General features: G+C 40.5%; 1 protein-coding gene across 7 annotated transcripts in view; it reads right to left on the bottom strand.

The window, feature by feature from the left end:
• Nucleotides 1–27,373, bottom strand: part of SLC23A2 (solute carrier family 23 member 2) — a 142,121-nt gene that overhangs the window by 96,807 nt on the left and 17,941 nt on the right. For 4 of the 7 annotated variants that reach the window (XM_072800163.1, XM_072800161.1, XM_072800164.1 and 1 more), the window contains exon 2: nucleotides 8,923–9,049. The exons of 2 other annotated variants lie outside the window; for them this stretch is intronic. The gene's annotated coding sequence lies outside the window, so the exon portion shown is untranslated. The remainder of the gene's footprint in view (nucleotides 1–8,922; nucleotides 9,050–27,373) is intronic. One more of the 7 variants, XM_072800162.1, reaches the window with a different exon arrangement.

Below are 27,373 nucleotides of genomic sequence, written 5' to 3'. Positions count from 1 at the left end.
CTCTCTCTCGTAAATAAATAAAAATAAATCTTTAAAAAATAAAAAATAAAAAAATAAAATGCTAAATTTATTTTAAAAAATCTAGAATAAGACACTTCAGAAAAATAGGTAGTTCATACAGTATGAACATAGAAAAAAAATCCTTAGCACTACCATTAACTCATATAATCCCCCCTCTTTGTAAAGTATTGTATACAGACACGGACAAGTATACTAGGAAAGTATATGGCAATACACCAATTTCTTTACAGTGGTCATTTCTATAAAGCAGGATTCTGAGTATTTCTTTTTTGTGTTCATCTGGTTTTCTAAGTTTTATGCCTCACCCATTATATTAAGAGACAAATTAGAAGTAGCTCAAATCGGGCAGCCCACATGGCTCAGCAGTTTAACACCGTCTTTGGCCCAGGGCATGATCCTGGAGACCCGGGGTCAAGTCCCACGTCAGGCTCCCAGTTTGGTTTGGAGCCTGCTTCTCCCTCTACCTGTGTCTCTACCTCTCGGTCTCTCTCTCTGTTTCTCATGAATAAATAAATAAAATCTTAAAAAAAAAAAAAAAAGGTAGCTCAAATCTTAGTACCTATAAAGTTGGTAAATTTAGGACCAAAAAAAATGATGCAAGCCAACTAAAAGGCTAAACTTAAGACAAAAAAAAATGTTTAACTCTTCAGAAATAATTATTTTAAAGGCTATTCATGAGAGACACAGAGAGAGATGCAGAGACACAGGCAGAGGGAGAAGCAGGTTCCATGCAGGGAGCCTGATGCAGGACTCAATACTGTGTCCCAGGATCACGCCCTGAGCCAAAAGGCAGACATTCAACTGCTGAGCCACCCAGGCATCCCAAGAAATAATTAAGCATTTGAAAATATATAATTTGATTAATGCAATATCCAGTTTATGTTTTCCTTTTAAAAACAAAATCTAAACTTTTGAGAAACATTCTTATATGTGCTTATTTCTATCTTTCCTAATAAACATTACACATTGACATTTCAATGTTGGAAACTGTTGAAAAACTGAGTAAGACAACAAAGAAAGTTTAGGATTACCAACTGGACAGAAACTGCTCTGATTCTATAATGAGCCCAACCTGGGAGAAAAAAATAGTTCTAGAAACACAAACAGCAAATGCACTGCCTAACACCACCCCCTAGTGTTACAATGTTGAATTGACACTTGGTAAAATAATTGGTAAATACAAAACTTTGTTTCAAAAAAATACTTTGAATAATTTGAAACATACAGAAAAGTAAAAAGAATTAAAATGTAAAATGTACAACTTATTTCCAACTATGCATTGTTTTGTGTGACTACTTCTATATTTTATCAGAAGTGTCAGAGACCACTATATATTTCCAAGAGTCCTCCCTCACTCAATTACTGTTTTTATAAAAACTCTTGATTTTAGGCTGGGCACAACCAATGAAATTCAGGCAACATTTCACAGCCTCCCCTGCAGCTAGATGTGGCCACACAACTACGTTCTGGCCCATGGGATATGAGTGGAAGTATGTCCTCTCCTCCCAACTGGCCGCAAGAAAACATCTTGAGCCATATTAATAAATCAGTATGTTAACAATGGTGAAACAGTAAGAAAAAAGGAGCCAGGTTATGTCAGAGAAAAAAAGCTTCTGTTTCACATTTGGTTATATTAGAAATGCCTGAGCCATACTTTTTTTATTACTATTATTAAGATTTTATTTATTTATTCATGACAGACACAGAGAGGCAGACACAGGCAGAAGGAGAAGTAGGCTCCATGCAGGGAGCCCGGTGGGACTCGATCCCGGGTCTCCAGGATCATGCCCTGAGCTGAAGGCAGATACTTAACCGGTGAGCCACATAGGCATCCCAGAATATATAAGTTCTGATGCTTAAATAGAATAAAAAAAGAACAACTAAAATGAATTCACTCTATCTAGCCCCTTGGGTCAACATGCCTTGAGACATTCCTGAATGAGCAAGCAGGCTGAAGAACACATGCCACATGAGCTTAAGGTTTTAAATCATGCAGTCAACACTGAATGTGGGTTTATGGGTATATAAACATGTAATACAAAAGTAAAAATACAAGAGGCGCCTGGGTGGCTCAGTCAGTTGAGCATGTGACCCTTGATTTCAGCTCAGGTCATGATCTCAGGGTCGGGAGACTGGGCCCCACATATTGGGCTCTGCACTAGGTGTGGAGCCTGTATGAGATACTCTTCCTCTCCCTCCCCTCTACCCTCCCCCCCAAAAAAGTAAAAATGTAAATGCAGAGTTACCTCTGCTAGAGAAGGGAAGGAGAGGACACTAGCAAAGAACAGATTATCTAAAATGTTTTTATTTCCTTTAAAAGAAAGACAGACAAAGCAAAGACACCAGCATGTTTAGATTTATTAAATCTGAGTATCTGGCCTCTGAGTGTTCATTCATTCATTTTCTTTACATGTGAAATTTCACTATTAAAGAACAAACTCTTACCAAAAGAATACACAGAACACACAAATAAAACCTGGTACAAGTACTTGCCTGCAGAGAAGGGATCTGCAATCAGACAGGAAGGAGACATAATTACTTGGTCTGTCCTCAGAAGCTCTTAGACTTTGTTCCATGTAGATCCACTATCTATTTTTCTTTAATTACAAATAAATTTCAGTTCCTTGTCACCTCCAATCCCACCTCCCTCCCAGGGGAAAAATATCTATCTGAAGTATTTTCATTTAAGATAAGGCAAGGCCACAAAAGAGGTGATGGAGTTTCCAGCCCTGACTGTGCCCCGGATGGGCTCTGTCATCTCAAGAGGGCATTAAACCTGCCGCAGCCCGAGGGTTGTGCCACTTCTAAGACCCCGCTTTCTGTGAAAACACAAACATGTCTCCATAAACCAGGGACCAGAAGTCCTAACGATGCCACTGGGACCAGGAAGCAGTTCTCCTGTAACCCTGGTAGGAAAACTTCTAGGATCTGTTACAACAGTTCCACACAGACCACCTGTGGGGTTACCTCACATCCTCTGTGGAACAAAGTGGGCAGAGGTGTACACAAATAGTCACTGTTTCTCAATGCTTAATGAGGGAGGAGGGCAGAAGTTGAGGGAACATCTACCTGGTAACTTGTTTTCTTAATGAAGAAGTGGAAGTCATGGTGGAGAGGAGAGAGGATGACATTGAAGAAAAGAAGAGTGAAAAGATTCACATAAGGAGAAAAAAGGAAAAAAAAGAATCAAGGGTCTGGCTGAGCCCAGAACTTGTAAATGGGTGATGGAGAAAGTCACTTTGATACCTGGTTTCTCTCCAAGCAGAGGGTAACCAGGACAAAAACTGTGGAAAAACTGAAATAGCAGAACTGTGCTACTGCGGAAGGCTGGTAAATCACCCAGACAGTTCAGTGAAGAAACCAAGATGCCAGTAAGTGGGCAATCACATGACTCCCTGTGGCATCCACAGCTGGTAAAAAAGGTGAGGAAGGGAAGAGGAAACCAGAGAGCACCAGAGTGCCTGAGGAGAAACAGTAGAGAACAAGTGAGACCTAGGAAGGACAGGATGTGTGCAGAGATTCCACAAGTGTTGTGTGGGAGAGGGCAAGGCTCAGGAGAGCTGAAGTAACTGGAAATAAAACTCCCAGAAAAGATCCTGTAGGAGCTCCTGGGTGGCTCAGTGGTTGAACATCTGCCTTTGGCTCAGGTCCTGATCCCGGGGTCCTGGGATTGAATCCACATCTGGTTCCCCGCAGGGAGCCTGCTTCTCCCTCTGCCTATGTCTCTGCCTTTCTTTCTGTGTCTCTCATGAAAAAAAATTTTTTAATAAATTTTAATGTATACATATTAATTCATTAAAATCAATCATATGTAAAAATTGTAAGCTACAAAACATTTGTGGCTCTTGGGTAAAATAGAAAACTAGTTTAAAAAATTTATATATACAGGGATCCCTGGGTGGCGCAGCACCTGCCTTTGGCTCAAGTCGCGATCCTGGAGACCCGGGATCGAATCCCACGTCAGGCTCCCGGTGCATGGAGCCTGCTTCTCCCTCTGCCTATGTCTCTGCCTCTCTCTCTCTTTGTGTGTGTGACTATCATAAATAAATAAACAAAAATTTATATATACAAAAATATATATAAATATATAAATATATAAATTTAAAATACATTGAAATTTTTTTCTTCTCAAGCCAGGGAATAAATGAAATTATCTAGAAATACTGCCTATCAATCAATTTACTTATAGAACTAGTTCAGAAGCATTTTCCAGGCAACAGGAAATCTCTCAATTTGACAGGAAAAAAAATGAGAAAGGGAAGCTGAAAGAAGCATCATTTGACAATGAGTACATTCTATTAGGCAGCCCATGAACTATTATAATTACATGCTATTATGCAGTGGCTTATGTTATGAAATACCCCAAAATCCAAAAGCTTACAAGTTGAAAACATATTATTTAGTGGTGCAGAACAACGTGGGCCTTGAGCTGTGCCACCCAGTGCAAGAGCCAACAGCCCTACATGACTACTGAGCACTTGAAATGTGGTCAGTCCAAAGGAGATGTGCTGCTACATGTAAAATACACATGAAACTCCAAAGACTTACTATGGAGGAAAAAAGCAAAATATCTCTATCAATAATTTTATACGAAATTATAATCGTATAATTAATTGTGAAATTATAATCTTTTCATATGTTATAAAGTACATTACTAAAATTAGTTGCACCCCCTTTTTACTTCATTTAATATACCTACTGGAAAATCACATATGTGACTCCCATTGTAACTGTACTGAACAGCACTGGTCTAAAGAAAGAAGATACCAGGAAACGAGAAAAGTTATGCAAGTACACAACCATGGTAATTGTGATCAGACTCCATCAAAAGAGTATGTTCCAATACTTAGGTTTTACAAAACGCACATACACGTAACATAGGCATGGCCGTGTTTCCTAGCTCAGACATCAGAACAAACCCTATATTACTATGCTACACTATCAGCTCTGCAGCACGCAATCTGATGGAGGGGAGCAGGTGCCAAAACCTTAATAACCTAATTTCTCACACTCACAGCACTGGAAAGAAGGAGGGAGCCAGATGTGAGAAAGGCCAAAGAGTAAATCCACTTGCTAACAACAAGGCTAGCTGAAAGGTCCTAAGGGGAGCCAGGGCAGGGGGAGTCTGCCCTACAAGCTCAGAACCAGCACAAGAAACCTAAATAAAACTAACAGGGTAGGGGCAGCCCCGGTGGCGCAACAGTTTAGCGCCGCCTGCAGCCCAGCGTGTGATCCTGTAGACCCTGGATCCAGTCCCACATCGGGCTCTCTGCATGGAGCCTGCTTCTCCCTCTGCCTGTGTCTCTGCCTCTCTCTCTCTCTCTCTCTATGAATAAATAAAATCTTTTAAAAAAATAAAATAAAACTAACAGGGTCCATCCAAAGGGCTCAAAACCAGAGGGCCCTTGTAACTACTGAGTTGCAAGTTCTGACTTTATATGGCAAACCTAAAGCCAAATAATACCTGTTTGGTTTTTTTAATTATCATTAGAAGGAATGGGACAAATTTATCGATTAGATTTTTCCATACCAAAGAAAAGCCAGCCAAGGACTTAGGCAATTTATCAATAGTTGGGTCTTAATTCAACACTAACACATTGATTTTATAACACACCCCACTGAAAAGGCCAACACTCTTCTAATATGCTTGGAGTCCCTTCATAGTAACTGTTCCATAGTAACCGTCTTCCTTCCTTACCTTCTTATGCAAGCTCCCTGATCATCATCAGTGTTTACATAGGTTTTTGAAAGTACCCACTTTTTCCAGTAAATATTTAATTCTCTTGTTGCTACCAATCAAACTATCAACAATGAATTTTATATAACATGTTTAGTTCTGAGAAAGTGGGGCACTGATGTCAACAGCACAGTCTGTAAACCAAAAACACCAGAATTACCACACACAGCCTCTCGGAAGTCAGCCACCAATAAAACACGGTTCCGCACAGCTCCGAGTCTTTAATCCAGTTTCTATCTGAACCCTTCCACGTCTATGGATCAACTTATAAAATGTGCCTGAATCAGAACCGGCCACATAGTCTACAGGCTCCTGGCACTGTTCTCAGCTATGAATGCCCAGACAGTGAACTATCACGTGTATGCTCTCGATAACATACTAATCAGCAAGCTTTTGCTTTTCCCAGCTTTGTAAGCTAAATATTTAGGACCTGTAGAGGAAAAAAAAAAGGGGGGGGGGGGGGATAAACCAACCATTTGGCTAGTTTCGTGAGCCGCCACAAATCTCAGCACTGATGGAAATGGATTACATGTAAAGCCACCTGCCATCTCAGTGGACTAGGACAGTAAGTGAATTTGAGAGAAATGATAATTATTAAACTGTGCATGAACAATTGGGAGAAAGGAACTCACAAGGGCCAGAAATAGTCAGAAATTAATTTGGGAAAGTGGAGTTTGGATGTCAGCCTTGGAGGAGAGAAAGTCCTGAGCAGTAGGCCACCATGGAAACCAAGTATTGGGAATCTCTAGGCCATGCAAACAGCTTAGCCACAGCACACGAGAGGAGGTGGAAGACAAAAACACCTTGCAGGGTCAAAGGAGTCTTAAAAATCCAACATTAATGAAACACAGCTTTATGAAACATGAGTTTTTGGGCAGGTGAGGAAAACCGAGTCTACTGCTAAAAAAAATTTCAAGATGGAAAGTTAAGAAGCTACTGTGTTAACCCAAGTATGAGGATCTTGGCAACTGGGATGGTAGAAGGGACAAAGGGAGAGATCTGAAAGGGGGGGGGAAAGATTTGGTGTCAAAGAGGACTTCTAAAAAAAGAACAAGAGTATCTCCTTTAAATAAGGAAAGGGGCTTGACGAGATAAGTAATGGACAAAGTTTTTGGACATGCTGAACTTGAGCTGGGAGTGGCATTAACACTTGACAAGAGCCCCTGAAGGCCAGAGATTTGAGACAGAAGCTCTATGCACAAACAGAAGCTCTATGCACAAATAGAGCAGAGAAAGGGATGTGTGGACTAAAATAGAAAGACACTAACAAACTCTAAGACCTGAGAAACTATGTATTTTGCAGGTATCCATAGACAGAACAGTCTTCCCCTCACCTTCCTCATGGTTAATAAACATTACTTTTAAGAATGTATTAAATATAATGATACCAGCTTAAGAAAAAAAAACTGCATAGAAAACAAAAAGTGAAAGAAATCCACAAATGTTTACGGTGGCATCATTAGGTGGTAGGATCAAGAATCTTCCTCCTAAATTCTTGGAATTTCCTGTTTTAAATAGCAAGTACAGACTTTCTACTAGAAAATGGAAAAAGGGGGATCCCTGAGTGGCTCAGTGGTTTAGCATCTGCCTTCGGCCCAGGGTGTGATCCTGGAGTCCCGGGATCGAGTCCTGCATGGAGCCTGCTTCTCCCTCTCTCTCTCATGAATAAATAAATTAAACCTTTAAAAAAAAATGAAAATGAAAAAAAAATTTTAAGAAGTGCCTGGGTGGCTCAGTCAGTTAAGTATCTGCCTTCGGCTCAGGTCATGATCCCAGGATACTAGGATGAAACCCCACATCCGGCTCCCTGCTCAGCGGGAAGCCTGCTTCTCCCTCTCACTCTGCCTGCTATTCCCCCTGCTTATGTTCCCTGTCAAATAAATAAAATCTTTAAAAAAAAAAAAAAAAAACTTTTAAAAATGATCCCCTTTCAGCATCTGTGAAAACTCTAACTGTAAATTTTAATGTAAATTAAAAGAAAATAAAAGTACCACTGACATAACATTCTACACCCACTATACTGAATAAATTTAGTTTTGACAAGACAACCTGTTTGAGAGACTTTATTAGTAGGAGTATAAATTCTTGCAGCTTCCCTACAGGACAATATGTCATAATTTTAAAACTAAAAATTGGGCACCTAGGTGCCTCAATTGGTTAAGCATCTGCCTTGGGCTCAGGTCGTGATCCCAGGGTCCTAGGATAGAGTCCCAAATCAGGTTCCCTGTTCCAAGGGTAGCCTGCTTCTCCCTCTATCCCTCCCCTCTGCTTGTGCTCTCATGCAAATTCACTCTCTCAAATAAAATCTTAAAAAAAAAAAAAAAATCTTAAGCACTGTACCCAACAATTTTATTGCTAGAAATTTACTTATGGGTATTCTCCCTAAAATAAGTATAAGAAATTTCACTGCAGTATTATTTGTAACAGCAAAAATTTTAAAATAACCAAAATGGGCAGCCCCGGTGGTGCGGCGGTTTAGCGCTGCCTGCAGCCTAGGGTGTGATCCTGGAGACCCGGAATCGAGTCCCACATTGGGCTCCCTGCATGGAGCCTGCTTCTCCCTCTGCCTGTGTCTCTGCCCCCCCCCCCTATGAATAAGTAAAATCTTTAAAAAATATTAATAATAATAAAGGATTACCTACCTACCCACCTTTTAAAAAAATAAAAAATAAAATAAAATAACCAAAATGCCCCTCAAGCTTTGGGATGGGGGAAGGGAGGAATGCAATGTAATAATCTTACTACTTAAACTGCAGAATGCTTGAAAAAGAGGGAAGAGGTCTTTAATCTTAACCCCCAGGGTTCAGACCTGGGACCCAGACAAGGAGCCTCAACTGGCAATAGGTACTCAAATTTTTACTGATAATGTCAAAAGCATAAAAAGGAAAAGGAAAATATTTACTTCCTACCTTATCACTACCCCTAAGTGGCAAGACTTTGCCTATTTTCTACTGTAATCTGCTTACAAGGAATTTGGCCTAAAGCAGTCCATTACCTTATCATTAGCATTAATGGAACAATTAATTATTCCCAGGATTGCATTTAGACTGTTCGTGACATGTGCAAAGGGCAAGGTCAAGCACAAATGAATTCTAACACTAAAAGGCTGTCAGCACAACTGCATCACAAAATGCAGAACAAAAAAGGCTGGGTTTCAGACGCACCTAAATGCTGGGCCGTGGACCTGTCCATATGCTTTCCGTTACAATCCGCTGAGCTACATTTCCTGGTGCTGTTGAGGTCCAAGCTTGAAACCACAGGGGGGTCCCGGTTAGCAGAGTCAAGACCTAGCTAAAGAAAAACAGATGGTAAATAAAAACAGTAATAATAAATCTACCAGAAGGCTCTCCACATGAATGGAGTCTACTTCTCACTCAGCTGTGCCCAATCCTAGAACTTGCTCTGTTACGCCTTCATTCTTGAGGAGCATCTAGGAGGCCCCAGCCAGCTCCTGGGCAGGATCACAAATGGGACCTTCATTCATTCCCTTCAAAATTGACTCTTAATTTGCACTGAATGCTTTGTAAAATGGTATTTTAGAATGCCTGGAAACAGCAATTTCGTACTTAGTTGGGGTTTCCTCCTTGATAATTTTCAAACTCCATATTCTCTAGCATAAGATCTTAATATATTAAAATTTTTTTTAAGATTTTGTTTATTCATGGGGGGGGGGGTTGCGGCAGGCTCCATGGAGGAAGTCAAATGCGGGACTCGATCCCGGAACTCCAGGATCATGCCCTGGGCCAAAGGCAGGTGCTAAACCGCTGAGCCACCCAGGGATCCCCTAAAAATTTTGTTTACATAATTCTCTAGTGCTCACTAAGGGCCAGGCACTGTACTAAGCATCTCTTAAAGTTTTTTTGAATATAATATTTATGTATGTATGTATTTATGTATTTGAGAAAGCAAGTGAGCTCAAAGAGCAGGGGAGAAGCAAAGGAGGAGGGACAAGCCAAATCTACCAAGCACAGAGAGCCCAAGCAGGGCTCGATCCCACAACCCTGAGATCATGACCTGAGGCGAAACCAAGAGTTAGATGCTCAAAAGACTGAGCCACCCAGGCACTCCAGTACCTGTTAAAATTAATAAATGGAAACCTCACTAATGTGGAGTGGGGAAGAAAGCAGCAGAGACTAGAAGGGGGAGCCAGTACCACTCAGTCAATTACAGGAAGAACTGTCTATTATAGAGCACAACAGAAAAATCTCAATAGGAAAGAATCAATGATAAGTCCCCAAAAGGAAAGATGTACACTGCAGCTCCTACAAGAAATCTGCTACCCTTGCCAACTCAGCCAATGACAATTTACCATCACCCTGAACTAGTATTTTCCTCCAATAGGCTTTGCTTCAAAGCCACCCCTCCCAACTTTTTCCTTCTCCATAAAATAACCTCCGTCTCTTTTGTTGGACTTGCCTATGGTTTGGCCATAGCTCAATACCCCAAATTAATTCATTTTTGCTGGTATAATGACCTATTTTTAAGGTTAACATTATTTGGTGACTAGAAGTGGGATCCACGTGCAGCCCAGGGGGCTTAGAGGTTTAGCATCGCCCTCAGCCCAGGGCGTGATCCTGGAGACCCAGGATGGAGTCCCACATCGGGCTCCTGTATGGAGCCTGCTTCTCCCTCTGCCTGTGTCTCTGCCTCTCGCTCTGTGTCTCTCATGAATAAATAAAATCTTAAAAAAAAAAAAGGGGGGGGGGATCCCTGGGTGGCGCAGCGGTTTGGCGCCTGCCTTCGGTCCAGGGTATGATCCTGGAGTCCCAGGATCAAGTCCCACGTCGGGGGCTCCCTGCATGGAGCCTGCTTCTCCCTCTGCCTGTGTGTCTCTGCCTCTCTCTCTCTCTCTCTCTCTCTCTTTCTGTCTCTCTGTGTCTCTCATGAATAAATAAAATATTAAAAAATAAATTAAAATTAAAAATTAAAAATTAAAAAAAAAAAAAAAGAAGTGGGATCCACAAGGCCACCAACAGCTCCAAGGCTGGTGAGCAAATAGGTACCCATACTCACAGAGCTACCAGAGCTCACTGCTTTCTGACCAACCCTAGAATCTGAAGGTAACTTTTCTATCAGATTTTGAGCTCCACTCTGTGTTTTAAGCTCTCCATGAATTATTCGTGATCTGTTTTAAAGCTTTGTCCTTTACGAGAATACTTATCTAGGCCTTCGGTCCAACTCCTGTTACAAACCAGGCTACCCCTATTGAAACTGTGCTAGCCTTTCACCCAACTTCTTGGGAACAGGGTTGTGCCTACTGGAACAGAACTGGCTTTTGCTCTGATTCCTTTTAGAACCAGATTGTTCATACTGTTTAGAAGTTTTCTTTCTTGCTTCTAGGGGAAGAAGAAAAAAAAAAAAAAAACCCAAAGAAATAGGATTCCAGTCATCAAAATGTTTTGAGGATGTCCCCACTTCTGGGACCCTAGCCAGTTTTCTGTTTAAAAACTGTGGTCCCTCTTTATGCACATAGTAATTTAGAACTCCAATGGCCATTACAGGGAACTTGCCATCTCCCCAAACTTACTCTTCTCAAATCTTAATTGCACAGCCATGGCCCTAAAATTGTCAAAACTGAATGGGATGCCTTCTGTGGGATTTAAGCTTCTGAACATTACCAGGCATCTAAAATTGCCTGTTTGCAAGATACAATTTCTAGACTACTGGACATAAACAAAAGGGGAATAAGACTTCTGAGGCCTTTTTCCTTCCTGTCATCTATGTCTCAGGATATGCAGCAGCTGTCTTGTGTTCAGGTCTGAACTTCCCCTTTCCTCTGAACCTCTCTCCCTACTCCCTCCTTTCCTGAACCTAATAAAACCTGCCCTTTTAAAGTTAAGTCTTCTGAGGATCTGAATAAACCCCAAATGTCGTATGTTCCCTGGACCAAGGGCAGACTGCGAGCCAGAGTTGAAAAGTTTCCTAATAAAGTGACTCAGAATTCACGTTTACTAAGAGTTTAACATACTTATTCCAACTTACCATCCTGGTTTCTCAGACTCGTATCAGCCAGGCCGTGTGCTTTTCAGTGAGGACCAGGCCAAACACTGGATGAAACTAGCCCCATGAGAACATCTAAAAGATTTAGAGAGACAAACCCCTAACTTTTGGCAAGATCCTAGAACACTCACTGGAAATCTCCACTTGGCAATCACAGTAGCTTTTCCTAATAAGCCTGTTGATTGGAACAAAATTCTGGCTTGCACACAAAAACCTAATGAACCTGATCATTCTATTATCAACTCCAAACTGTCTTTGAAGAAGACTCTGATCTTCTTCTAAAGCTTGAATCCATCTGGGTAGCATTTAATTCTATGTTTACTAACAGGCTGAATGAACCAGGATCTTTTAGTTGAAGGGCCGACATAGAATGGGAAAACTGTCCACTCTACATTTAGCTAGCTTGGCAAACCAGCTCACTCAAACTCTAGAAGGGGTCACCTGAAATAAAGACCACTAAAGTCTCAATTTCAAACCTGGCAAATGAAGGTCCCTCAACAGACCAAAACCTCCTGGTTTCTGCTAGTGCTGCCAAGGGCCAGGGTACTGGAAAAAAAGACTGTTAGAAAATTAAGCATTCCAGAAGCCCTCTAGCCAGTCTTTCCAACATCCTCCTAATCCCCAGTGACAGGGCTCCAAGGACCTACAGGGACTCTTCTCTTCCCAGTTCTCCCTCTTAATCAGTTCTGCTCAGAGAAACCACTCTCCAGACTGAGAATTAATCTCTTTGTCTTACTGACCCCAGAGCCACATTCTTGGTGCTCAACACCACTCCTGGAAAGCAGGTCCTGCAGGCATCAGGGAATGAAAACAGCTCAAATAGTGGGGGTCTCTCCTAAACCTCAACAGGTTTCTGTCTCTGCACCTATTCCCTTTTGTTTAGGCCTCAGAGATTCTCACCCTTCTCTCCTTGGTTTTTCCACCGCATTCATTTACTGGGCCAAGATTTCTCAGAAAAGTATCACGCCAGAATTTCTCCCAAAGGAAGGAAATAAATAACTCTAGAATCAAAATCGCCAACCAGGCAAATTAAATGACCCTTCAACATCTTTTATTTGCTCCATCTCTGGTGGCACTATAGGGGAGCCTGGGGATACTGATCTTTTGTCCCTATTGGGTCAGCTACCACCCTCTTCATGGGCAGATTCCTCAACTGATATTGGCAGGATTCACAGTGCACCTCCCATCAAGATTCAAACAGATCCCTCAAAACCTCTCCCCAGAACTAATAGCCTATAAATAATGAAGCTCTTTAAGGCACCAAGCCTGTAATAGGGGATCACAGGACTCAGGGTCTTATTTTCTCCTGCACTAGTCCCTGGTCGTCTATTTTACCTGTGAGAAGATCCAGTAGCCAACGATGGAGGTTGGTCAAGGACCCTGGAGCAATAAATAACATTATCCCGGGGGCCCTGTTGTTCCTAACCCCCACATACTGCCATCCATTCCCAATGAAGGCTAATTCTTCTTCACTAAAATTGTTCTATATAGTGCCCTTTCATATTCCAGATGATAAGGATTGCCAGTATCTTCTTGCTTTCACTTGGTAAAAACAGTAATAAACCTGGACAGTAATGTCCCAGGGTTACACAGGCAGTCCTTCTCAACTCTTTATAAACCTTAAAAGCTGATTGGAGGATAGAAAGTTTTCTGTAGGCTCTAGTTGGTTACAATATGTATATGGTTTGTTTCTCTGCTCCCTTTCTCAAATCTCTTCACAGGAGAGAGCATTCACTTGTTAGAACTTTTGGCCTTAAAAGGACCTAAGTCCTTAAAAGGACATAAAGTCTTCAAAAAAAACTTGCAGTTTGCACGAACTCAGGTTCATCTCAGGGCAAGGACTACATTTCAATCCAGGTAGGTTTCATGGCATCCTGAACGTCCCAAAACCTAAAACTAAGTGTCAATTACGAAGCTTTCTCGGACTGGCTATCTACTGTCAAAATTGAGATTGCAAACTTCTCTCTTACAGCTCAACCACTATATGCTTTACTTAAAAATTACAAACCTGGGGACATCTGGGTGCTGCAGTGGTCTGCCTTTGACTCAGGGCTTGACCCTGGGGTCCTAGGATCGAGTCCCACATCTGGCTCCCTGCTTCTCATTTTGCCTATGTCTCTGCCTCTCTCTCAGTGTTGCTCATGAATAAACAAAATCTTTAAAAAGAAAATGAAAAACCTGACCCTGTCACTTGGAAAGATCAAGAAGACCTAAGCTTTGGAGACTTTAAAGAAAACGCTAATAAAGCCACCTGCCCTCAGATATCCTAATTATCAACTTCCCTTTTCCTCGTTGTTTGGAAAGAAAATGCCGTTGGAGTACTTGCCCAAAACTATGGGGGGGGGGGGGTCCTCATTGACCCATAGGATATGAGAGCCAACCACTGGAGCCTGTGACCAGATATCCTCCACCTCAGAACCATTCCTGCCATTGCCCTCTGGCTAAGGCCAGTGAAAAGTATAGGACCCCCTGGAGTGAAGCTTGTGCTGCTTGCAGCACAAGGCCCCCTAAATTCTGACCACACTCAACACCCGCCTCACTTCCTAAGAGATCCCCTAATAACTGCTCTCATATAACTCCTTCTCACTGCAGAAACCTTAATTAAGCCTATTTTCTCTCCTCCTTCACGGAGGAGACCACTCACAACTGTGTAAGACAAATAACCTCTTGATTCCATGTGACAATTCATAGAAAAATCCTCTAACCAAGGCAGATTTCTCATGTTTTACTGATAGTTCTTATTTAAAAGGTAAAAATGACAAATACCGTGCTGGGAATGCTAGCGCAGCTCCTTGAGAAGTAACTGAGGCAGCACTTTTACCTTTACCTACTTCAGCCCAACAGGCTGAAGTTACACACCCTCAGTCAAGTTTGTACTTTGGCCAAAGGTAAAACCACAAACATACCCATAGCTGGTATGCCTCTGGGTAGCTCAGGACTCTGGAATGTTATGGCAACAATGTGGTGCCTTTACCTCCACGGGGATAAAATTAAAAATGGCTCCTAGGCTCAAAATTCATTAAGTGCTATACCTCTGCCAGCTGCTCTTTTATTAAGGTTCCTGGGCATTCCAGACTTGACTCTCTGGAGGAAACCACCTCGCTGATATTTCCACCAAAACACTGCTCTCAAAGAAATCAAGAGCCAAACTTCTGTCACAGTCCAAGGGGATGTTCTCCCAAATGATGATTTGGGAAAAACTGACAAGAGATACTCAATAACTGACCCCAGAAAAGGAAAAACAATACTGGGAACCTAATCACTGTTGGTTTGATAAAAAGAACTGTGATTTGGACCAAATTTGGCCTAATTCATGAACCAATCCAGGTGGGGAAATATAAATAAAGCCGCACAAAGTGACTGCACCTTGCTTGTCCCATGTGTCCAAAACACAATGCAGAAAAACATGCTCACAGTGCTCACTTTACATTACCTAAGGGGCCAAAGTTAGGCAAACGGATCACATAGAGCTACCCCCACCTCATGGATTTAAATGTTTTAGTCATGGTTTGTAGGTTTTCTCACTGGACCAAAGCTCGCTCTTACAGACAGGTCACTGCTGCTTCTATAGCTAAAATTCTGCTAGAAGAAAATTATCCCAATGTGGAGAAACCCTCTTTACTTCATAGTAATCAAGGAACCCATTTTACAGGCAGGTGCTTCAAAACATCTGTGCCGTTTGGCCAGTTTTACAACACTTTCATTGTGCATACCATCCTCAATCCTCAGGTTGGTCCAATGTACTAAGGTCACTATTAAGATTCAATTGGCAAAATGTGGAGAGACCTCCCGTATTATCTTGGCCTACAGCATGGCCAGCGGTCCTTAACTCAGATCTATCCCCTTGGAACTCAGACTTTTACCCTCCAAAAATAATCAGAGAACATCCAATGCACTTGAACCCTGCCTCCTTTGACCCACAATTGACAAAGATATACTTCACCACTGTAAAGGCCTAACTGCTTCTATGAAAATAACCAGGCTTTGGTAGAGCAATCTTTTCACCATGCATTCTTGAGAGACGAAAATTTAAGAACCACACCTTGCAACTAAAGATTTCATCTGTAGGAAAAGACACCTCTGGAATGACTCTCTGCGACCTCACCGTAAAGGCCCCTCCTATGTACTGCTAAACCAACCCTTGTGCTGCCAAACTCAAGAGACTTTTGCATTCACATGACATGTCTAAAGCAAACCCTGACTGGACCTACACACCATCTGGTGACCTAAAAGACTTCCTGGAATTGAAGCAGATGACATCTGAAGAGGTTGCTTCCACAAGATGTCCAGACCAGGTCTGTTAGAAGGTTCAGGATTCAGTCTTTTTCCTCTGGACTACTAACTGACTCTGGATTTTTATCCAAAACTCCTGGTTTCTGAATTTTCGACTTTATTTTTAACATATTTGATTAGAACAGTTCTCTTGAGATAACAATACTGTTTAAAAAGGGTCTTTTGGAATGCCTGGGTGGCTCAGCAGTTGAGCGTCTCAGGGCATGATCTCGCGATCCCGGAATCGAGTTTCACAGCAGGCTCCCAACATGGAGCCTGCTTTTCCCTCTGCCTCTCTGTGTGTGTCTCTCCTGAATAAATAAAATCTTTTAAAAAATAAAGTGTCTTTGAAGTTTTGCTGTTTTGTCAAAAGCCCACCAGCTATTGCTTCATACCTTCCCAAATGAACTCCATTAATTCTTAGAATGCTCTTATCACATGCACTATTCTGCTTTCGTGACAGCTCAATGGGGCAACTTCTAGTAGGCATTCAGGACTCTGGGTCTGCCTCCTGTAGAGGGAGCTTTTCTTCCCTAAATTGGAATCCATGCCAATTAATATTTTTAATTGGCTACTTTCAAAGATTTTATCTTTTTTAAGTAATCTCCACACCCCATGTGGGGCTTGAACCCAAAACCCCGAGATTGAGAGTTGCACTCTCCACCACTGGGCCAGCCAGGTGCCCATAGATGGCCTTCAGATCTAGGATCCTGGTTCAGAAACATCACACAATTGAGAGTTGTTATGTTACTTTTGACTCTATACTTGTTGCCTATCAAACTTTTCTAAAAATGATGTACCTAATGAAGAGACGATCTCCAACACTTACAATCTTGATAAATGTACCCTAGAGGTGGGAGATGCTTGAGTGTTCTCCGTGCTCGTTACTCAAATGTGACCTCAGGAGGTTTCCAATCTATAGACTTTTCCCCCAATGTGGGACATTTATACCCAGGAAAGATCCTTTTTAGCAGTGAGGAACAAAAGGTCACAAAATTAAAAGGATCTGATTGTTGATCAGTAAGGTTTTTGGGGAAGATCTTGATCAAAAGAGGGAAAAAATGTAAAAATTTATGAAACAATACCTCTCTAAGAAGGTTAGAAGGGGAAGCCAGTACCACTGAATGCCAATTACAGGAAGAACTGTCAGTGACAACCCCAAGAGAAGAATTTCAACAGCAAAGAATCATCAATAACAGGCCTCAAGGGGGAAATTTACACAGTGTCTCCTATAAGAAATTAACCACCTGGTATCCCTGGGTGGCGCAGCGGTTTGGTGCCTGCCTTTGGCCCAGGGCTCGATCCGGGATCGAGTCCCAAATCAGGCTCCCGGTGCATGGAGCCTGCTTCTCCCTCTGCCTATGTCTCTGCCTCTCTCTGTGTATGACTATCATAAATAAATAAAAATTAAAAAAAAAAAAAGAAATTAACCACCCTTACAACTCCATCACCCTGAACTCCTGCTTTTTCCAAAGGACTTTTGTTCAAAATAACCCCTTCCGACTTCCTCATTCCCCATAAAATAACCTTTTTCTCCTTTTTTGTTGGTCATAGCTTGTGCGTCCAAAGTTACAAGTCTCAGTTATTCCCAAATAAGCCCATTTTTACTGATAAAATAACTTTATTTTTCAGGTTACTGTATCATACCCATGCAATTCCATCTTCACAGCAACCCTCGGAAACTACTGGACCCACACTTTACAAGTAAGAAAACCCCAGAGGAGCAAGGCCTGATCCAGGTCCCGGAGCTTCTAAGAGATGTCAGAGCCAATCACACCTGTGATAACTGAGCTTCATGACTCTGCACTGCTTTCAATGCCACCACGGCAATATACTGCTGGTTTGTGGGGGAAAAAAGAGAAGATTACCTAAAAATCACTTTTAAAGCCTCTTACAAATGTCTTGGGAGGGTGCTTATAAAAGAGCTGGCTTGGGGGCACCTAGATGGCTTAGTTGGTTGAGCATCTGCCTTTGGCTAAGGCCATGATCCTGGGTCCCTGCTTGGCGGGGAAACTGTTTCTCCCTCTAGGTTATCAACAGATACACAGATGTTCATTTTATTGTGTTTTATATGCTCTTATATCCGTGCATATGTTTCACAACAAAACAACCCAGAGCCTAACCCTGGTGGCTTCTCTGGAACACCAGGTACCAGGTCAGGAGCCTGGCCCATCATTATAAAGAAAAATACAGGTGATGAGTTTAACCAGATACCAACAGTTTCTTGTTAGGAAACAGTTATGAAAAAAAAAAAAAAAGGAAACAGTTATGCTGTGATCCTTTTTTTTTTTTTTTTTTTTAATGCTGCGATGCTTTCTGCAGTTTGTTCTGGAGCAAGTTAGCATCACAATCACTGATGATTACTCTGAGTTAAATAAGCACACAAATGCCATCACTTGTACCAGGTCAGCCTTCAATAAGCCCCCAATGATCCTTTTTTTTTTTTTTTTTTTTTTTTTTTAATTTCAGAAACTTAAACACTGGTCTTTAGCTGTCTGGGACAAAGAAAAAATTACTCCTTTTAATTGATGAGAATATAAATGGAGAAACTGTTTTACTCTTGCTAGAACATTCTGCATTCAAGGTGGGGAAAAAAGGTAATTTACTTCCCAAAATAAAATCTTCATAACCATAAATCTATTCTATGTTTATTAAAAATCTACAGTCAGAAGAAAAGCACAAAGGCAACATCCATCAATGAAGATTAGTCAAGAAGAGGAATAATGGAAATAACATGGAAAAAAGTAACAAAAGAAATGCTTTAGAAGAACAGCTTTTTTTCAGTTAAACTGAAATATATTTCATCCTTTGAGAGATGCAAGTCATACATTATGCATAGTATAATCCCATTTTTATTAAAAGTATAATTATATAGAACATATTTGTGGACACAAGAAAGGGCTGGAAAGGATAAAGATCAAACCACCTTGAAGTACAGGGGGTAAAAGAGGCTCATGTGACTTTCAAATTTTGCTTTATCCAATTCTGACAAGCTAGAATTATTTTCCAACATGTATATGCTTCCTTCGTAAATCCCTTAAAACGCTAAAAAATATTAATTAAAAAAGTTTCCATGAGGGCAAAGCTGCAAATTAACAAAATGTCACTTTAGCTAAAAATCAAAGAAAAATTGTACAGGGCAAGTCCAAGTACTATGACCCCATGAAGATTTGTTTTTGGAAAGTATTTTTTAAAGCTGATTAGTAAAACCAGTGTTTGGAAGGACTAGCTTTCTACTCCACTGGATGATCAGAGACCAAAACACAGAATTGGGTCAGAAGTTCTAATACTGGAAAAATACAAATGTACTTTAGAGAGGAATTAAGCAGGAGGAGCCGCTCCTCAAAAGCAAGACTGAGTTATCAGTGCACATCCTTGAACTTCTGTCCCAGCGCCAGCCAACACCTCTCCCCTTTGTATGCCATCATAATCTGGAAACATGAAGACTTGCCCTTTGCACACAAGGTAACAAGGCTGAGATCAAAGCCCAGGCCCCTGTGAGCAGTTCAGAGGAAACGTCACTTGAAGCTCAATGACACACCACCTGACTTTCCCCCGTAAAGGCCACTTTGAACACACAGGAAAATATTCACAGTGCTTCTCTAGTTTCTTGCGGTATGCAAATGGTTTCCAGGTTTTGATTTCACAGAGAAAAAAACAAAAAAAAAATTGGGGGGTAAAAATACTGTGGGGGGAGCAGGGGGAATAACATACATCTATATAGAACTGTCTGTCATCTTTGTATTTTACCATTCCCTTAAAAAAGGATGTTAATACTTCAGAAGCAGGAAGGATATAGCCCTGGGGCCAGCACCATTCATAGGCCAGAAACTGAACCAAATCATTTTGTCAATTAAGCAGATGCCAAAAAAGCTGACAAAATACTTACTCCTCATTCAAAAAACAAACACAAAACCTCTTTGATGAAACTTAAAATACTTGCTGAATATGACAAAGAATATCATCTGAAAACAAGGGCAATTGGGACGCCTGGGTGGCTCAGTAGTTGGGCCCCTGCCTTCGGCTCAGGTCGTGATCCCAGGATCCCGGATGGAGTCCATCATCCGGCTCCCTGTGAGGAGCCTGCTCCTCCCTCTGCCTGTCTCTCTCAGTCTTTGTCTCTCATGAATAAATAAATAAATCTTTAATTTTTTTTTTTAAAAAAAAAGGGCAAACACAAGATACTATATACTCTTGATGCTTTTACATTTTGTTTTTTGTTTTTTTTTTTTAAAGATTTATTTATTTATTAGAGACACAGAGAGGCAGAGACACAGGCAGAGGGAGAAGCTGGCTCCTCGCAGGGAGCCTGTGGGACTCGATCCCAGGACTCCAGGATCACACCCTGGGCAGAAGGCAGGCCTTCAACTGCTGAGCCACCGAGGCATCCCAAATTTGCATTTTTTAAAGGACTTAACAAAGGAGCACATGTATGTACCCAAAAATCTAGAGGAGATGGGCCATTTTTTAAAACGATTTTTTTAATCCTAAATAATGGTATACAAATAAGAGAAAATTACAGAACCAAAGAACCGTGCTTAAAAAGATGCCAGGCTCAAGACAAATTTACAGACCATTTACATCCTAACTTTTCCTGGTAAAGAAATAGGAAATGGGAAACCTTCCCAATTCCTTCTGAGAACTGACAAGCTAACAAAGAAAGCACAAGAGAAGAAAACTGTATGTTAACTTCACTTGCCAGTCCTAGATTTTTTTTTTTTGACTTTTGTAAATTTGACATGCAAAGAATGACATCTGGTTTCAATCTTGATTTCTTTGATCCATGTGTCTATAGTTCTCTTATGAACTGTTAAAGTGCCTTTTGTCCTTTTTTTCCAGTAGTTTTTTTTTTTTTTTTTAATTCACTTCTAAGAGCTCCTTACACATTAAGGACATTAACCCTTTGTCATGTTGCAAATATTTTCCCCAGAAAAAGTAAATGACTGCTTTTTCCTGTTGATAGCACTTGAAATTAAAGGATTTTTTGTAATCACTCTAAAGTCAAATCTATTACCTTTTTGCAATTGCTTCTAATACTTTCATGCTTAGGAAGTCCCTCCTCATTCCAAGAACAGAGAAATATTCACCTTCATTTTCAGCTAGATGTTTTTGGTCAAAATAATTTTTAAATGTTTAACATCCATCCCTTTAAAAATGCATATCCAATAAAATCATTGTTCTAGGAAAATAACCAGATGAGTATAATTATATTCACTTTAGTTGAAGAACAAGTCAATGTCCAATATTTAAGGCTGGTTAACTAAATGATGACAGTAAAAGCTTTACAATAAAACACTACAAAGCCATTCAGGAAAACAGCCATGGGGAGGGGGGGCGGCCAAGAACATCTCCAATTGTCATACAAAAACTACACTTAATTGGTAAACCACTGCACTCTAGATACTTTACCTAAATATTAACTGTGATCCTCTCTGGGTGTCAGATTGCATGTGAGGTCTTATCACTTTATGCTTTTCTGTATTACATTACTAATGAACATGTTTTTGTGATTAGAAAAAAGCTTAAAATTCATAAATATATATATGCAAAACAAGCCACTAAAAAGAATTTTGCCCACATGCTTAAGTCACAACTCTTTCAAAAAAAAAAAATTAAAAATGCCTTTCCTTCACTTAACACACTTAATCCCATATTACAAATAGGATAATAATGACTTAATTCAAGAAAAATGGAGGCTTGCCAATCTTCCTAATTACCCAAAGATCTAAGGAGTAAGGTCTGATTTATATTCCTGGCAAAATGACCAAATTAAAAACACAGCCCAATGACAATTATCAGCGGTAATAAGTCAGGCTCAACTAACACAAACGGTTCCATTTTTCCTTAATAAACTGTGCCTTAGCATGTGAACAAGTACAGATGAGTTCAACTAAGCTGAAAAGCTAACCTCAAAAGCTTCCCCGTCTGACTGGCTGTGCTTTCATCCTTTAATGCCCCAATCTCTCTCTCTGAACAGCCCCATTCTCTGCCTATTGGTGCGGGGTGCTCCTTGACCCACCAGACTCCACAGCTCAAGGGGGCTCCCCTGCTAACCACCCCTCCCATCTTGTACCCATTTCTGGAGCCTCATCACTGTGGAAGACAGGAATAATTCTGGAGTAGAATAGGAGAGGGTGTATGATGAAGAGGGATGACAAATCCCCCAGGGACAAGCTAACCCCAGAACTCCCTAAAACTTTTCCAAACTGTCGACAAATGATCACAATTAGATAATACCTGTAATCAGATTAAAGTAGCTCAAAGTCAGAATTTTGAACTCAGAACCAGGGAAGACCTAGAGATGGTCATGCCAGGGTCCCAGACTGGCTACTTCTCCCCAGATGTACCTCATTATCCTGCCCAATAAAGGCTGGGTGGGAGAATGAATATGAAGGGTAAACTAGAAATCCCAAAGACCCACCCACCAAAGGCAGTAAGGGGCACAGATGGGAAGCAGAGACTCATGTCCATTTAGAAGCAGCAGAACAGATTCCAACCAGAAACTCTGAAGAGAAAAAAATAATGCCTGGATAGGCACAGAGAGTGTCTAGCGCCTACTCCAAGTCCTGTGCTACACGTGTTATTAAATTCCTGCCCACAATCTCAGGAGTTAACAAGACTAAAAACTAGTTAGAACAAGAGTTTCCAGGGACCTGGAGTACAGACGAAGTCCCTACTTTGGAAAAAGCCTAAAGGACATAATTAGAGTTACTTGAGGCTATTACTGAAGTATGATGCACAAGTCCCAATTTTTTAACAGTACCAGTGCAAAAATAAGGAATCAAAGCACAAGAACTCCATCAACCCAAAACAGACATCATACAGGCCCAAAGGAACAGCAGACTAACCACCACAAGTGTCAAAATTTAAAACTGGAGTGGAAAGCTTATATAAATGGCATCTAGCCTTACTTTTGGCTGATCAACTTCCAGGTGGTCCCAATTCATGTTCCTGGTTATTGGGATGATGGTGAAAAATCTTCAAGTTTATATTTAACTTTTTAAAATTCTGCTGATTATTCCCATCACACTTTAAAAGACAAGCAGATTTGAAATCTAAAAAACCTTTTAAGCAAAATCACATTCTGACAGATTTTTATTCATCTTTAAGAAAAACATTTCATTTAAAACTTTAGAGTCTGAAAAGTGAGATTTTTATTTTGAAAACTAAAGCCCTAAAAATGATCTACAAATAAAATTCCTGGCTACATCATAAAATTACAAGACAAAATGGGAAACATATCTGTAACATTTATTACAGTGCTAATATCCTTACTGTAACAATAACTGCTATAAATCACCAGGAAAAAACACAAAACTAGAAAAATTGGTAAAGGAAATAAATAAGCCAAACAAAAACTCAGAAGTGTTCAAACTCACTAGTTATCAAAGAAAAGCAGAACATAATGATTCTATTCTTTGCCCATATCGGTTTATAAAAAAAAGGGTGGGGGGGAGACAGAGAACTGGAAAGTTTAATTTTAATAATTCCCAGTATGTTAACCTGTATGCAGTAAGTATACTGCACATACCTTATGTAACAAAGCCTTAAAAATGCAAATGGTGTCCCTTCCAAAAAAGAAGTCTAAAGAAATAAGCTGAAAAATGCACAGATTTCCATACAAGGCTGTTCACTATTGTATTATGTTCACCACAGCAAAAAACGGCTCATAAGCTAAATGCCCAACAATAGAAGGATTTGTCAAACAAAACAGGATGCATTCAGCACAAATGAGCTGTTAAAAGCCATGTCTTAAAGGGCTATTTAATGACTTAGTCATATGCCTAAGGTACATTGCTAAATTTTTTAAAAATTGGTTTAAAAAGCTCCTATATCTCTATTTTAAAATATAAATATACATGCGTGTACAATGTGCATGTACACAAAAAAATTTACTTTCAAATAAACCAGAAAAAAACATTCTATGAGTAAAATAAACTATTTTATGTGTTTCCAACACCATCTTAATATTCCTTAATATTCTAAGACAGGTCACCAGTTTCACTTCCAGATATTTTTCCATTATTTCTGACCTTCATTCTGATCAACCAATGGCTTCGTATGCTTAAATAATTCTAACCAATAGCTTCAGCATTCTTTATATAACAATCTCTAAAACAGTTGTGCATTTCCTGCATATTCTTCTTCTATCAGTCCATTTCCTATGGCAGAAAAGCAGAAGACACAAAAATTCCTGAGAAATGACACTCCCCACGGATTACTCTATCCTTCCTCTCTATACAGACCACAGACCACTACACGCACCCAGGAGAAAATCAAAAGCAAAATAATTTTATTTCCTGGACAAACACTGTCAGTGGTCAGATTAAATTAAGAAAAAGTACAGAGACCTCTCTAACACATTCTTCACCAAAGTGACCAAATGTTTCACACATGGAGCTCTACAGCTAGTAGGATGCACATTTCCACCCCATAGTATGTCAGTCAATTTTGCACAGGCTTTAAAAGTGGGTAAATATCTGCACTTGAGTTCACTTATGGCAATGGTTCTCAACCCTGACTGTGCACTGGAATCACCTGGGAGGCTTTTTTTTCTTCTTCTTCTTCTTAACCCCAACACTCAGGCTGTACTCCAGATCTCTGGGATGAGACTAGGCAGCTGTAGTTTTTTTAAAGTTCCTCAGATGATTCCAATTTGCTGTCAAGGTTGAGGATCACTGACCTGAAGCAAGTTTTTCAAACAATAAATAACTACCCATGAACATGAATAGAGAAATCAATTCAGTGAGCTGGGGCCAGCAATTATTTTAATTTAAAAAATAAAAGAATAAACTAGAATAGGCTAGAGTACATAAATGCATTGCTTCTAGTGCAAAAAATATTATCTCATGAAATTTTTCAGTTAAAAATATGTAGTTCTTGGCAATACTACCGAGACTAAACTACAGATTCAATGCAATCACTATCAAAATCCCATCTGCCTTTCTGGCAAAAACTGACAAAATGATCCTAAAATTCAAATAAAAATGCAAAGGACCTAGAATAGCCAAAACAATCTAGAAAAAGAACAAAACTGGAGGACTCCTGCCTTCCAATTTCAAAACTTAATACAAAGCTATAGTAATTAAGACTTCTTGGTATAAGGATGGACAAATAGATCTATGGGATAGAACAGAGAATCCAGAAATAAACCTTAACTTTTTTTGTTGTTTTTAAAGATTTTATTTATTTACTTATGAGAGACACAGAAAGAGAGGCAGAGACACAGGCAGAGGAAAGAGAAGCAGGCTCCATGCAAGGAGCCCAATGAGAGACTCAATCCCGAAGAATCAGGGATACACCCTGAGCCAAAGGCAGACACTCAACTGTTGAGCCACCTAGGCATCCCTAAACCTTAACATTTATGATCAGGTGATTTTCAACAAGGGTGCCAGGACAATTCAATGAGGAAAAAAGTCTTCAACAAATGTGCTGAGAGAACTGGAAATCGCACATAAAGGAATGAAGCTGGACCCCTACCTCACACCACATGCAAAAATTAACTCAAAACCAATCAAAGACCTAAATCTAAAAGATAAAACTATACAACTCTTAGGAGCACCTGGCTAGCTCAGCTGGAAGGGCATGCGACTCTTGATCTTGGGTACCTGAGTTTGAGCCCCAAGTCAGGTATAGAGCCTTCTTAAAAAAATAAAGAATATCAGAAAACATAGGGGCGGGATCCCTGGGTGGCGCAGCGGTTTAGTGCCTGCCTTTGGCCCAGGGTGCGATCCTGGAGACCCGGGATCGAGTCCCGCGTCGGGCCCCTGGTGCATGGAGCCTGCTTCTCCCTCTGCCTGTGTCTCTGCCTCTCTCTCTGTGCGACTATCATAAATAAAAAAAAGAAGAAAAAGAAAACATAGGGGCACCACATAAGGTAAATCTTTGCGACTTTCGGTTAGGCAATGGTTTCTTAGATATGACATCAAAAGCACAAGCAACAACAACAAAATAGGTAAGTAAGACTTCCCCAAAATTAAAAACTTGTGTTTTGGGTGCCTGGGTGATTCATTAGGTTAAGCATCTGAGTCCTGGGACGCCTGGGTGACACAGAGGTTTTAGCGTTGCCTTCAGCCCAGGGCATGATCCTGGAGTCCCAGGATCAAGTCCCACATCGGGCTCCCTGCATGGAGCCTGCTTCTCCCTCTACCTGTGTCTCTGCCCCTCTCTGTAAATAAATAATTTTTTTTTTTTAAAGGCATCTGAGTCCTGATTTTGGCATGATCTCAGGGTTGCCAGATTGAGTCCCATGTCAGGCTCTGTGTTCAGTGGGGAGTCTTCATGAGATTCTTACCCTCTCCCTCTGCCCCTCATCCTGCCTGTGCTCCCTAAATACATAAATCTTAAAAAAAAAAAAAAAAAGGGGATCCCTGGGTGGCGCAGCGGTTTGGCGCCTGCCTTTGACCCAGGGCGCGATCCTGGAGACCCGGGATCGAATCCCACATCGGGCTCCCGGTGCATGGAGCCTGCTTCTCCCTCTGCCTGTGTCTCTGCCTCTCTCTCTCTCACTGTGTGCCTATCATAAATAAATTAAAAAAATTAAAAAAAATGTTTAAAAAAAAAAAAAACTTTTGTGTTTCAAAAGGACATCCAAAAGTTAAAGGTAACCCATAAAATGGGGAAAATTTATAAACTTTGTATCAGAGATTGGTACATAAAACACACTAACAATAAAAAGACAATGACCCAATTAAAAAATGGGCAAAAGATTTGAATAGATATTTCTCCAAAGACATTATATAAATGGCCAATAAACACATGAAAAGACACCCCACCTCATTAAGTATTAGGGAAATGCAAATAAAATTCACAATGAGATTATACTTCATACCCACTAGAATGGCTATAACCAGACAATAACAAGTGTTGGTGAGGATATGGAAAAATTGCAACTGTCATACTGCCAACTCACCTAACTTTGGAAAATTTTGGCAATTCCTGAAAATGTTAAGAATTACCATATAACCCGGTGATCTCACACTTTGATATTTATCCAAAAGAATGGATCACACAAACGTGTACAGGTAACATGCACAGGAGCATTATTCATAACAGCTACAATGTAGAAACATCCCAAATGTCCATCAACTAATAATGCAGCACTGACACACGCCACAACATGGATATGTCATAAAAACATGCTAAAAGCCCATCACAGGGCAGCCCGGGTAGCTCAGCGGTTTAGCGCCGCCTTCAGCCCAGGATGTGATCCTGGAGATCTGGGATTGAGTCCCATGTCAGACTCTCTGCATGGAGCCTGCTTCTCCCTCTGCCTGTGTCTCTGCCTCTCTCTCTCTCTCGTGAATAAATATTTTTAAAAATAAATAAAAGCCCATCACAAAA

This window comes from Canis lupus, chromosome 26, assembly GCF_048164855.1.
Source record: "Canis lupus baileyi chromosome 26, mCanLup2.hap1, whole genome shotgun sequence".
NCBI lineage: Eukaryota > Metazoa > Chordata > Mammalia > Carnivora > Canidae > Canis > Canis lupus.
The sequence above is the reverse complement of the archived record's forward strand: the minus strand, read 5'-3'. Positions and strand labels throughout refer to the sequence as shown.